Source organism: Carcharhinus amblyrhynchos, chromosome 34, assembly GCF_965287045.1.
Source record: "Carcharhinus amblyrhynchos chromosome 34, sCarAmb.v2.hapA, whole genome shotgun sequence".
In the NCBI taxonomy this organism is placed as follows: Eukaryota; Metazoa; Chordata; class Chondrichthyes; order Carcharhiniformes; family Carcharhinidae; genus Carcharhinus; species Carcharhinus amblyrhynchos.
In genome coordinates, this window is record NC_137357.1 from 19,958,794 (window position 1) to 19,974,103 (window position 15,310).

Sequence of the window (15,310 nt, forward strand, 5' to 3'; positions counted from 1 at the left end):
ACCCAAGTTCCCTGTTGAGGCCATCTTCATGCTTGGGGAAATCATTCACATTCCAACCATTCTTCACATTCTAATCTGTAATTATCTTACATTTGTGTCTTTGCCTATATATGCCATGTTTGTGAAACCTACCTCCACTCACCTGACGAAGGAGCGGCACTCCAAAAGCTCGAGATTCTAAATAAACTTGTTGGACTTTAACCTGGTATTGTGAGACTTCCTCCTTGTCCACCCAAGTCCAATGCCAGCATCTCCACATCATGGCCCTTTATATTATAACCATTGCCTGCAGACTTCTCAACATCCCAACTTGCAATTATATTGCCATTCCTTCCATGTCATTTCTTCTTCACAACACTGTGGGTGTACCTTCACCACATGGACTGCAGTAGTTCAAGAAAGCTAACTCGGGGACAATAAAAATGGGCAACAAATGCTGGCCCTGCCAAAAACACCCACAACCAATAAAACAAAAGCAAGTTACATGAAAGTTTCATGCATTGTCTCAGCCCCAGTTCAAGTATTCTCGGCACCATGCTTTTAGAGAAATTTCATGCCCTTACAAAGAGTACAGAAATTTAACAGAATATTACCAGGGATGCAGTTAACATTAAAACAGATTATCAACATCCTGGAAGTTACCATTGACCAGAAATGGAACAGGACTAACCAAGTAGGTCCTGTGGCGACAAGAAGTGGTTAGACGCTAGTAATTCTGTGGAAAACAACACACTACCTTATCCCCCAAAATCTGTCCATCATCTATACAGCACAAGTCAGAAGTGTGAGAGAATACTCTCCACTTACTTGGGTAGGTGCAGCTCCAACAACACTTAACAAGTCGATACCATCTAGGGACAAAGCATCCTGCTTGATTGGAACCCCATCCACTAACACTGACTCCCTCTACCACTGACACACATGGCAGCTGTGTGTACCATCAATAAGATACACTGCAGGAACTCACTAAGGCTCCTTTGACAGCACATCCAAACCCACGACTACTCCCAGCTAGAAGGACAAGGGCAGCAGACACACGGGGAACATCATCACCTGGAAGTTATCCACCAAGTCACACACTTAGAATTCTGACTTGGAAATGTATCCCTGTCATTCTTCCACTGTCGCTGGGTCAAAATCCTGGGACTCCCTCTTGGACAGCATTGTGGGTGTACCTGTACCATGATGATGGCTCACCACCACCTTCTCAAAGGTAATTAGGGATAAACAACAAAGGCTAGCCTAAACGATGACAATCACACCCTGAGAATGAATAAAAAGTTAGCCATTCTCATTGGGATAGTGGGACCTTGCCAGATGCAGCAGTGACTCCACTTCAATGTACTCCATTGGCTGGAAAGTGCATGGGACATTGCAAGGGGGTAAAAGGAACTAAATAAATGCAAGTCATTTGTTTTTACATCTTTCATCGGTGTTTTGTTTGCCCTTTGTATTCTGTTCATACGTTTTGCCTGTATTCTGTTCATATGCTTTGCTTGAAAAGAGGGACAAAGGCATTTCACATCAAACTAACTGCTGAGAGCATTTTGTCAAATGTTCTGTGGCTGAGATGTGCAAGGGCAGACCAGTTCCCCCAGGCCTGACGTGACCCATTTTTATGATCTTGACAACACTCTCCTCAACAAGGAAGAAGGTATTCATGCATATGCGTCCTCCTCCTGTCAGTGGCTGGTCCAGCACTTGTTGTTCATCCCACATTGCCTGAATGGCTTGCTAGGTCATTTCAACGGGCACTTAAGAGTGACTCTGGATTCACAGAGAGGCCAGGCCAAGTAAGGAAGGCAGATTTCCTTCCCTAAAGGACGTCAGTGGATCAAATGGGATTTTGCAACAATCAGTAATGGTTTCGGGATCATCATTAAATGTTTAATTCCAGATATTTTGATTGGGATTTAAATTTTGAACCCGGATCCCAGAGGATTGCCCTGGATCTCTGAATTGCTAGTTCCTATCACAAGTGGGGACAGTGTGAGAGCTCCAGCCCACTGAGTTGTATTGACAAGGTGCAGGCGAAGTTCAAACACACATGCCTTGAGCTATAGGAGGCAAGAGCAAGATCAGTCAATGTAGATTGCAGCAGAAGGAATAGCAGGATTTGGGATATGGTGGTAGAGTGAATAGAGAAATGTGCTGGTAATTTGTCTGGTAAGGGGTGGGGGAGCAGGTTTGAGGGCAGTGGGGGGGAAAAAGGGTTCTGAGTGTTTGTCCGATTGGTCATGCAGAATTTAACAGAGAGTAATGCAGAATTGAGTTCAAAATCTTACCTCAGCAACCATGGTCATAATGTGCCCCTGCGAGAACTCAGGCACAATGCTTCTTTTCATAGAATCTTGCCAGTGCAGGAGGAGGTCATTCAGCCCATCAAGTCTTTTGGACAGTTGGTGCAGATGCTCCGAAACAGCCTCTTACCCAGGACCCCCTCCTGGCCTTTAATCTTAACCTTGCGCATTTACCACAGCTAACCCACTTCACCTGCATGTCTTTGGGCTGTGGGAGGCAACCAAAGCACCTGGAGGAAACGCACACACACACGGGGACAATGTACAAACTCCACACATACAGTCATCCAAAGCCAGAATGAAATCGGAGTCCCTGGCACTGTGAGGCAGCAATACTAATGACCATGCAACTGTGTTGCCCTGGCTCATCCTGGCCTTGGCCTCCCTGGTCAAACACTTTGAATGGATCTCTTCCTGCCTCTGCTGTCCACCGACTGAAAGCCTTCAGGAAGATCTCTCAAGTATGTCAAGAACTGTGTGAATCCTTGCAACTTCTCTTCTGTTTGTCATTGTGAGCAACTTTCAGGAACAGTTATCTACAGATAAAGTGCACCTTCCCCTTCAAGCGATTCTTTGAAGTAGCTTAGTTCGGCATTCTGAGTTGCTACTCTTCTGTGTTATAGGGAGCCGATTTGCTGATCCAGCCAGATACTTGAATACTGGCATTGAGAGACAGTTATCAGTATAATAACACAAGTAAGTAGGCAGCGTATCCAGAATAAGATCTGCTTCCTAATATTGCCTCTTTGTTCTGGTATACAGCAAGGCAAATTCAGCAATTCCAGTTGTGAAATAACCCCTCAGTATCATAGAGGCTTCACTACCAGACTGTGAAACTAGGCACGAGTAACTCTTGTCCAACCCAGTCTCTGACCCTGTCCTGTTTGTCTTTGTAAGGCACCGCAGTGCAGACACGACACAAGAAACATAACATGTTGGAAACAAAGCAACCAACAGAAGCATCCAGGGCACAGACTGGAAAACAAGGTGAGGGCTCTTCTGGAGTACAAGGGAGTTCAGCCCATCTTTTCTACCTCATCACTTGGCAGCAGGATAAGCAGGGTTAATATAATACAGGAAATATTCTGACACCTTTGGTACTGATGATCAGGAATGGAGGGGTTAGACTGAATAAGAACCTTTATTCACAGTAGTGAGGGCAATGGTGTTCCTTTCAGCCACAATAGATCTCAAATCTCCAGTCTGGATGCATGTGAAAAAATGGTTTAAAGCCAATGCCATTTGCCAGAGAATGATTTAAATGATTTGAGGAGTTCTCGGCAGGCAGAAAGAACCAATTCCGTGCAGCAGCAGGAGCAGCACAGTCTTCTGCAGAGGGTGCAGTCAATGGTGCACACGCAGTTGTCAGGGTTAGGTAAATGGTCCATAGAAAACCCAGAGCTGTGGAATGATTGCAAGGCAGAGAGCCAGTGCCACTTCTTGGACCGTACCTCTCAAACCCACAAACTCTACCACTGAGGAGGATAAGGGCGGCAATGTCTCGGTACCCCACCATATTCAAGTTACACACCCCATATCACCATATTTGCATGGTCGCTTGGACATAATTCTGCAAATCGAAGGTTGTAAGAGATAATGGCATTAATTATCAGAGGAGCGATATCTATCAACAGTAAACAACAGGATTGTGCTCTTTTTGGGCAGCATGGTGGCACAGTGGTCAGCACTGCTGCCTCACAGCATCAGGGACCCTGTTTGATTACCAACTTGGGTCACCGCCTGTGTGGAGTTTGCACGTTCTCCCCGTGTCTGCATGGAGTTTCCTCTGGGTGCTCCGGTTTCCTCCCAGTCTGAAAGACGTGCTGGTTAGGTACATTGACCTGAACAGGCACCATGGTGCAATGATTGGGGGATTGTCACAGTAATTTTACTGCAGTAAATGTAAACCTTACTTGTGACTTATAAATAAACTTTCTGAAAAAATAAGTCGAAGGTTTGATCTGATAGACCTTCAGCATTGTACAAGGACTCAATAGGGTAGCTGCAGGAAAGACGTTGCCCAAGGCAGGTGGCACCAGAATTAAGGACTATAAATATAAGGCAGTTACCACTGAGAATACATGAGAAATCTCTTCACCCAGACAGTTGTTAGAATATGAAACTCACTACCACAAGTGAATAGTGTAGATATATTGAACAGGAAGTTAGATAAACACATGAAGAAAGGGCCAGAAAGACATGCTGGTAGGTTTTGAAGAAAAAAAGTTGAAATTTATCTAACACCGTTCACAATGTCGAAAGCACTTTTCAACCAATGTGGTCGTTTTGAAGTGTTGAAATGTAGGAAAACACTGCAGCCAATTTCCATAAAGCAAGCTTCCACAAATAGCAATTTGCTGATGACCAGCATGACAGAGGCAAATGGTGGATTTAGTAACTTGACTTTCTCCCCTCTTTGGATATAATCTAAGGCTCAGGGGATGACTATGACATTTTGGAACTGTTTTAAAGTACGGAGAAGAAATCCTCCATTGCATGGTTTTACATGGTAGGACATTGGTTAGTACAGGTTCAATTCCCGGCTTGGATCAATGACTGTGCGCGGTGTTTGCACATTCTCCCCATGTTTGCGTGGGTTTTCTCTGGTTTCCCCCCACATTCTGAAAGATGCGCTGCTTAGGTGCATTGACCCGAACAGGTGCTGGAGTGTGGCAACTAGGGGAATTTCACAATAACTTCATTGCAGTGTTAATCTAAGCCATACTTGTAACTAATAAATAAACTTTAACTTTTTAATGCATTCAGCATAAGATGCGCGGGTTAAGTGAATTGGCCATGCTGAATTGTCCCTAGTGTTAGGGGGATTAGCAGGGCAAATATGTGGGGTTACAGGTATTGGGCTTGGATGGGATTGTGGTTGGTGTAGACTCAATGGGCCGAATGGCCTCCTTTTGCACTGCAGGGATTCTGTGATGGTAGCCCATTCACTCATTATTTCCGATCTTTTAATAAAGGGCAGTACATGAACATATGTTACTTCCCATTGATGTTATGGAGGTGAAACTCGCAACGAAATATGCTGTCTTGGTAACACACGTCAGGGATTAATAAAGCTTCATTGTTCACCTGAGGAATGCTATCTCTGATCTCACTGTGCACACAGTCACAGTTTGGTCAGGACTGTGTGTTTTGGAGGTAAGACAAATATCGGGAATATGCTCAGATGCTAACATTCTTGTCTTTTAACACAATGTACTTCATGGCCTACCTGTTCTTCCAGCATCATTTGCACACTCTACTGTTGGCTCACAAAGTGGCAGCATGGCCAGAATTCTTACCGCTGGTTGCTATCAGTTGCTTGTAAGGGCATGTATGCACAGGCAGTGAACGAGGCTGGAAATCTGTCTCAGTGGTGGTACTGCTCATCATCAAATAGGCTGCTTACATTTGTTTTCTGCACACACGCAAAGCAGAAATCGCAAAGCAATCAAGTGTGACTGGCACCTCTGAAACCAAAATCCAATAAAAAGGTCAGCAACTTTCTGTGAGTAAGGGAGAAAGTGGGAAGAAATGGCATAAAAGTTACTCCTGTTTGAGCAAATAAGATCGAACTGAAGTTCGTCATCACTATTTGCTTAGTGAGATCCTCAGCGACTTCAGTGTTCAATAAAACACTGAGCTCAGGAAAGCAAAACAGCAATGCTTCTAAATAGTATTCCAATCTGGACTTGACAGGTAATGCTTGGATGCTCACCTAATCTGACCTTTTAACACCACTTTTCAGGTGTGAAAACTGGTTTCAAAACAAGTTAATTCAGGCAGCTGTAGTTACGTTTCGTCCAAAGGCAGGAAGCTGATTTTAACTACTCAGTTATTCAGGCACTCATTAATATCGAAAGCATATCTGACATAGATTTGGCACATATTGCATCTACTGGCTGTAAGAACTTATTACGTGCTATGGATAATGGAAATCTGGTGAATGTAACAGAATTAAAGATCTCCAGAAGCATTTGATAAGGTGCCACATCAAAGGTCATTGGCCAAAGTAAAAGCTCATCGTGGTGGTGGTGGGTGGGGGGGGGTAACATACTAGCGTGCATAGAGGATTGACTAACAGGAAGTGGAAGGTAGACACAAATGAGTCATTTTCTGATTTGAAAGACGCACCACAGGGATCAGTGCCAGGGTTTCAACTATTTACAATTACCATCAATGACTTGGATAAAGGGAACAAAGGTATGGTTGCTAAATTTGCTGACGAGATGAAAGATAAGGAGTAAAGTAAGTTGCGATGCAGATGTATGGATATAAAAGGGACACATATAGGTTAAGTGAGTGGGCAAAGATCTGGAGAATGGAGTACAATGTGGAAAAATTGCCCATTTTGGCAGGGAGAATAAAAAATAAGCTCAATACCTAAATGGTGAGAGATTGTAGAGTTTTGAGATGCAGAGGGATCTGGATGTTCTCATGCATGAATCAAAGAAAGTGAGCATGCAGGTGCAGCAAGTAATTAGGAAATCTAATAGAATATTCTTTATTGCGAGGGGAATTTTAATGCAAAAGTGGAAAAAAATGTTTCAGCCATTGCTGAGACCGCAGTGAATACTGTGTACAGTACTGGTCTGCTTATTTAAGGGAATAGCAAGTAGTCTCACAACGCCAGGTTAAAGTCCAACAGGTTCATTTGGTAGCAGGAGCTTTTGGAGCGCTGCTTCTTCATCAGGCACTCATCCGATGAAGGAGCAACGATCTGAAAGCTTGTGCTATCAAATAAACCTGTTGGACTTTAAGCTGGTGTTCTGAGACTACTTACTGTGCTCACCCCAGTCCAACGCCAGCAACTCCACATCATATTTAAGGGAAAATGGAAACATATTGGAAGTAGTTCAGGGGAGGCTTACTAACGAATGCCTGAAACGGACAGGTTATTTCATGAGGAACTGTTGGACAGGATAGGCTTATATTCACCAGAGTTGACAAAAGCACTGGAAGCAGAGTCTTTAAATATTTTAAGGCAAAGCTAGATAGATTCTTATTAACCAAGGATGGCCTATTTCTGTTCCTAATTCCCATGTTTGTAAATTGGCTTTACGGTTTTGATATATTTCCTCAGAGACTGTCTTCCAAACAAAAAAATTTATTGACTGAAACTTGCTTTGGGTAGTACTGAGATCATGAGAAAGGCTGGAAAAAATCATTGACTGTCATAAAAACCCATCTGGTTCACCAATATCCTTTTCGGAAGGAAATCTGCTAACCTTACCTTGTCTGGCCTACATGTGATTCCAGATGCGCAGAAATGTGGTTGATTCTTAACTGCCCCTCTGAAACGAACAATCTAGCAAATCATTCAGTTCAAGGACAATTAATGCTGAGCCTGCCAGCAACTGGGTGGATTGGCCATGCTAACTTACCCCTCAGTGTTCTAAGATGTGTAGGTTAGAGGGATTAGCCATGGAAAATGTGTGGGGTTACGGGGATAGTGTGCGGGAAAGGGCCTGGGTAAGATACTTTCTCCGAGAGCCCATGCAGACTCAATGGGCCAAATGGCCTCTTCTGAGCTGGCAGGATTATATGATTCTACAAACTCCGACATCCCGTCAAAGAAAAAAATAATAAAAATTCACTTAGTCCATGGTGGGTTGTTGGCAAGGGGATACCAGTGACTTATCAAAGTGACAAGCTTGTCAAAGAAGCAGAGATGCATTTCACATTCCACAGGGTCAGCATGGTGGCATTGTGGTTAGCACTGCTGCCTCACAGTGCCAGAGACCCAGGCTCGATTCCCTGCTTGGGTCAGTGTGTGGAGTCCACATGTTCTCCCCGTGTCTGCTTTGGTTTCCTCTAGGTGCTCTGATTTCCTCCCACAGTCCAAAGATGTGCGGATTAAATGGATTGGTCATGCAAAATTGCCCCTTAATGTTCGGGGGATTAGCAGGGTAAATGCATGGGGTTATGGGGATAGGACCTGGGCCTCCTTCTGCCCTGTAGGGTTCTATGATCTAATATCCAAAGGACAGTAGGAGGCAAAAGATTACTTTCGGGAACAATCAACACGTTTCTGTTGCCTCAGCATGTCCCAAAATGCTTGTGCTGAAATGTGATATAGGAACACACAGCAAGCTCCCAGAAGCACGATGATCTTTTTAAACAAAATAATGTGCAAGGAATCAGACATATATTTTGTGTCCAGTCAACTTGAAACCTGAGCCATCACTTCAGCCTGAGCCAGCACTTGGGCCTGGTCAGTCTTGTAACTCAGGCCTTCAAGTAACAAGGATCCACTTCTAGTGGTGTCCCATCTGTCAGTTTGCTGCATTCCAGTTGAAAATGGCCTGTTGCCCCCTTAACTTACCAAATTGAAGTGTTAAATTGACGTGAAATCTGCAGGTTATTATTCAAGTATTCTTGACGTGTGAAAGCCAAAACTGAGGTGTGGTTTCTTTTTTGGCCATTTATTTGCACTCTGGATGTTTTTGGCTTCTTAGTTTGCAACAAATCCCACAGTGCTTTCACTTATCCAGGTTTCGTGGTAGTATCAGTAATGCGATGAGAGTGAACCAGGAACCCTCTACGACATGTTTTAACATCCACACCCTCCTCACATCACCACATTTTCAGAACGTAGGAGCACATCATTACAATGGACTAAGACTCTGGCTCTAACTGTTGAACACATTGTCAAATGGTTAAAGAACAAAGTAAATTGGAACAATAAACCTAAGTTAAACAGAAAATGCTGGAAAATCTCGGCAGGACTGGCAGCATTTGTGGAGAGAGAAACAGAGTTAACTTCATGGGTCGGTACGATATTTTTCCAGAGTTATTAGCCTTCAGTATCTTAAAGCAACATTTTAAAAATATGTTGATCTGTAATCGGCAAGAAATAACATGAGGGACATATTCCTTGCTCTTCCTAGGATGGCAGGATCTTATCCATCCACCTGAAGAGATTGACAAGGCTTTGATTTAATGTCTCATCTGAAAGATAAAGTTAAAATGTATTTATAGGTAAGACTTACTTTAACACTACAATGAAGTTACTGTGAAATTCCCCGAGTCGGCACATTACAGTGCACATTTGGGTCACTGCACCTAACCAGCACGTCTTTCGGACTGTGGGAGGAAATCGGAGTACCTGGAGGAAACCCACGCAGACACGGGGAGAACGGGCAAACTCCATACAGACAGTGACCCGAGCTGGGAATTGAACCTGGCTCCCTGGTGCTGTGAGGCAGCAATGCTAACCACTGTGTTACCATGCCGTGAGATTGCATCTCAGACAGTGAGTGCAGCACTTCCATGTTACTGCACTGCAGATTCAACCGACATTATGTACTCAAGTCTCTGGAGTTGCCTTGAGCCCACACAGTATGACTCTGAGGCCCGCAAACACTTGAGGCATAGTAACAAAGCAGGCTGGAAATACTCAGCAACTCAAGTTCTGGTGAAACATCATTGACTTGAAACCTTAACTCTCTTTTCTTCACAGATGCTGCCTGATTTTCAGCACTTTTTGTTTTCAGATTTCCAGCATCCGCAATATTTTTATTCTGTGACACTTAGGCCAGCCTTTAAAGTTAAAGTTTAAAATTTTATTTATTAGTCATCAGTAAGAAGTTACGGTGAAATTCCCCTAATCACCACACTCAGGTGCCTCTTCAGACCAATGCACCTAACCAATACGTCTTTCAGACTGTGGGAGGAAACCGCACGCAGACATGGGGAGAATGTACAATCTCCACACAGACAGTGAACCAAGTCAAGAATCAAATCTGGGTCCCTGGCGCTGTGACGCAGCAGTGCTAACCACTGTGCCACCGTGCTGCCCCTAGCCTTGAAAATGTGATCAGGAGTAGTAAATTGAAAATAAGCAAATTAATGCCAATCAAGTATACGTCTGAACAGATCGGCAAGTTGTGAGTGTTTGAATCGATTATGTTGGCCCTTCTTTTGGCATCTGATCACTAAGTACTGAACTAATCATAAAACTGTCAAAAATAAGTGAATGCAAACTCCTGCAGAGGAAGCTGGTTGTAACCTCATGTTCAAAAGCATAATAAAATCAGCTCATATGTAACTAAAGCATCGGTGCTTAAAGCATTTTACATAGTTGGCTAATCGTTAAGGTCATTCAATAATTAAAAAGGCCAAAGGCAAAAAGCACAGGATTTGAGATGGACATTTGAACCATGCTTGAGTTCCCTTTATAGATTAAGGAGCAAAGTGCTACCCAATGCATGACCATCACCAAATCCAGATGATTTGTGCCGAGCGGCCTGACTGGGTGGCAACAAGTTGCTCCAGCTTTTAAAGCTGGACTTGGAATGGAAAGAAGTAAACATTGCTTCCTGATTCAGAACAGTTATTGAATGTGAAACGTTTTGTCTGCATCCATGGCGAAACAGCCAGCTACGACGCTCTGCTGGTCAAGTAATGTGGCCTGCCTTGGTCCATGTGAAGAATGAAGACTTAGAAAAGATATCAAAGGGCAACTTGGTCCCAGGCAAAACATGAGTCAAACCCTTCATGTGAGAAATAGTGGGTAGGAAGATAAGTAACCAATGCACAAAGTCATGTAAACATATAAAAACACATGTTGGAAGTATCAGGGTGACACAGTGGTTAGCACTACTACCTCACAGTGCTAGGGACCTGGGTTCAATTCCCGGCTTGGGTCACTGTCTATGCGGAGGTCATAACATATAGGAGCAGAATTAGGCCATTTGGCCCATCAAGTCCACTCTGCCATTTGATCATAGCTGATTTGCTCCTACCCTATTTTTCTGCCTTTCCCCGTAACTTTTCAACCCATTACCAATTCAAAATCTGTCTAACTCCTCTTAAATTTACTCACTGTCCCGGCATCCGTCGCATTTTGGGATAGCAAATTCCACAGATTCACAACCCTTTGGGAGTGGTTGTTTCTCTTCAATTCTGTTTTAAATTTGCTACCTCTTACCCTAAGACGATGACCTCTTTTCCTAGAAGGCCCCATCGGTTCCAGGTCTACTTTATCCATCCCTTTCATCATCTGCATCTTCTCGCCATGTCTGCATGGGTTTCCTCTGGGTGCTCCAGTTGCCTCTCACGGTCAGAAAGACACGCTGGTTAGGTGCATTGGCTAAGCTAAATTTGCCCACAGTGTGTGCGAACAGGCACTGGAGTGTGGCTACAAGGGGGTTTTCACAGCAAATTCATTACAGTGTTACTGTAAGACTACTTGTGACAATAAAAAATAAAATAGTTGCAGGCTCTTTTCATGCAGTATTGAGAATCCACACCAACATCCAGAGTCCTTGAGATTCCCAGTACCAGGAAAGAAACACACCTGCATTTAATTTTATTTCTCCATAACAACTCAGTGTTTTCTGCAGCTATGCAGCGTGGCTCTTACACCACTCAGACATCAGCACTCTTGCTCATACTCTGTACACATCAGGGAGAAATGATATCCCGTACCCAATGCACTGCGGGCTCTTATATATCAACCTGTATCCCAAAGGGAAAGGTATGAGTTTGAAGTTACAAGCCAAATTTATCAAACGTACGTGGGACTATGGTAGTTTCAAAGAGACACCACAACATGAAGATGTAACTTCAAGTCTTCTGCCATAGTATCATAATCCATCACGTTCGGTTTCTACTGCAGGTCTTTGCACTGCCTGCAAAATCTCTTACTTCTAAACTTCAACTGCACAAACTGCCCTGTACCATGCATCATCTATGGCACTGATGAAAGGTGACAATGTAGTGTCTCAAAGATGGCTAATGAACTGGAACATAAGGAGGCTTCACTAAAGGCAGTCTTGGGGAGTGTGCTAGAAGAAAGGATACGATTATGAGTCCAATTTGCTCTTCCCCAAGGTATTGACCTTTTGGGATGACTTGCATCCTCACCTTCCTTTCGTGTTATAATTGATAGGTTTTTACAACTTGGTACTGCCTGGTTACAATGAGTTTATTCATTTCACCTCCAATAGAAGGGTTCCACGCAGAGAATAACCATCACCTAACGTTGTGTGAAAGAAACAGCAGAAATTTAACTTGTTGCGTGAAGAAGCCAGTTGTCACCTGCAAGTTGCTGTTTCATTCCAGACAAGATTGATTGTTCCTGTTGTGATGCCATGGAGAATGTACTCCATCACCAAGAGTGGCTGAGTCACACTGACACAGACCCAGACCCAGTGAGCCCAGCCCACAATGACAGGGGTGCGAGACTGAGTCTGTCACAGGTGGAGAGGGAACCATCAGCAAGGAACACATATTTAATCTCATCCTCACCAAACAGTGCACAATCCTTATGGACACAAAGGTCAGGGATTCAGCGGGCCTGCTGGCCCTTGACAGGAATCCATGGGGTATCGGGCCTAAAGCTGGATTCCTGCTGGGCTTGCCCTTCTGGCCCTGATCAGGTTCCCACCCAGAGTGCATGGGAACCTGCTGATTATGCAAAACTGTTAACAAACACGTACTTAATGCAGAAAAGATATACCAGGATTCTACTGGGACTTGATGGTTTGAGTCATAAGGAAAGGCTGGACAGACTAAGACTTTCTTCTCTGGAGCATAGAAGGCTTAGGGGTGATCTTATAGAGGCCTATAAAATAATGAGGAGCATAGATCAACTTGATGGTCAATATATTTTCCCCAAAGGTAGGGGAGCCTAAATTTAGAGGGCATAGGTTTAAGATGAGAGGGGAGAAATACTAAAAGGGTCCATTTTTTTCAGCGGGGGGAGGGGGGGGGGGGGGGGGGATGAGTAGCTGAAACGAGCTGCCAGAGGCTGTAATAGAGGTGGGTATAATTTTGTCTTTTAAAAAAATGTTTAGATAGTGCCATGGGTAAGATGGGTATAGAGGGATATGGGCCAAACGTGGGCAATTGGGACTAGCTTCAGAGATTTAAAAAAGGGCAGCATGGGAAAGTTGGGCTGAAGGGCCTGTCTCTATGCTGTAAACGTCTATGTCTCTATAATGTACACTTATTCAGTGGCCTCCTGTTATCAACATGAACTGCACCAGGTGTGTTTTAGTGCAGATCCTGATGCCTACTGGGGAAGGAAGGATGGAGGTGGGGTAGGTGCACAAGAGTAAGTGGTGTATTCATATCTCCCTCTGCCAGGCTGTAAAGAGGGAGGTTGCCATTCAGGACGTCTAGTGCCAACTTTGCACTACCCACTGGCATCTTGGCAGTGCACTGTGACCTGGCACCACAATTTTCACAAAACACTTGAGATGCATTCAACCATGATAGGAAAGAAAAACAAACAAGGTTCTTTACAAGCAAGTCAGTAATCCTGCTTTATCAATCAAAGCACTTCAATGGATGCAAACACCAGATGCTGATCTTCCCATGTCAGAAGGATATTCCCCAGTGCATTTGACCATCAGAGCAGTTAATACGGGTTTCACAGTAGCTGTAGGCTATGAGAGAAAGCTAAGGGATCGCCCAGGAAATCCTGACAGACTGTAAAAAGGGCTTTAAACACTTGGGCCAAACCTGATTGTGAAATGGAGTGCTGCGGTGATTTCGAAAACTTACAGGTGTCCAAGTAACAGGCATATCAAAGTGCACTTCCAAGATTTCACAGGACAGACAATAACGAATATTGTGCTCCAGAAGTGGACTGGAATCCACCATTCTGAACCTGAACTGCATCCTTTCCCAGGACAAGTGCAGCCATGAGACCCCCATCACAGGGAAAAGTCTTGCAGTCAAGTCCTTCCCTTGCAGCCCAAACCCACCCCAACTCAATGTCTCCTAGGGGACCTTCCCTCTGCAGCCTGGCAGAGGGGAACATGGAACACTACTTAACTCCTTGCCTCTACCTGCCCCACCCACCCCTGCAGGACAAGGCACCACGCCAGGTCAAGGTATCTCTGCCAGAGTTCTGTGCAAGGTTCAACTGGTCTTCCTGAGGGGCCCTCAGCTTGGAGTCTCTCTCTTGTGGGTTGGTGTGTGTTTGGGGGGAGGGGGGGGGGGGGGTCACCTTCATGCTTGAATGGTATGGGGGTAGATTACCCATTCTTTCACTGATGAGGGGTGGGTAGGGGAAGAAGAGGATGTCCCTCTCTGCTGATGGGTTGGCGGTGTTCCCCATCCCACAGTCGGGGCTGTCATGATATGGAGATGGCGGCATTGGACTGGGGTAAACACAGTAAGAAGTCTCACAATACCAGGTTAAAGTCCAACAGGTTTATTTGGTAGCAACATCACTAGCTTTCGGAGCGCTGCTCCTTCGGCAGGTGAGTGGGAAATTTATTCATAAATAAGACATATAAAGACACAAACTCATTACACATAATAATGATTAGAATGCAAGTCTTTACAGCTAATCAAGTCTTAAAGGTACAATGTGAGTAGAAAGAGCATTACGCACAGGTTAAAGAGATGTGTATTGTCTCCAGAGAGGACAGTTAGTGAGATTTTACAAGTCCAGGCAAGTTGCGGGGGGTTGCAGATAGTGTGACATGAATCCAAGATCACGGTTGAGGCCGTCCTCGTGTGGGGATCTTGGCTATCAGTCTCTGCTCAGTGACTCTGCACTGTCGTGGAGGCCACCTTAGAGATCGCTTACCCGAAGATCAGAGGCCAAATGCCCGTGACTGCTGAAGCGTTCGCCAACAGGAAGAGACCAGTCTTGCCTGGTGATTGTCGAGCGGTGTTCATTCATCTGTTGTCGTAGCGTCTGCATGGTCTCCCCAATGTACCATGCCTCGGGACGTCCTTTCCTACAACGTATCAGGTCGCCAAAGTTGGCTACTTGGCCAACATTGTCTACCTGATACGCTGCAGGAAAGGACGTCCCGAGGCATGGTACATTGGGGAGACCATGCAGACGCTACGACAACAGATGAATGAACACCGCTCGACAATCACCAGGCAAGACTGTTCTTTTCCTGTTGGCGAACGCTTCAGCAGTCACGGGCATTTGGCCTCTGATCTTCGGGTTAGCGTTCTCCAAGGCGGCCTTCATGACACACAACAGCGCAGAGTCGCTGAGCAGAGACTGATAGCCATGTTCCATTCCACACACGTGA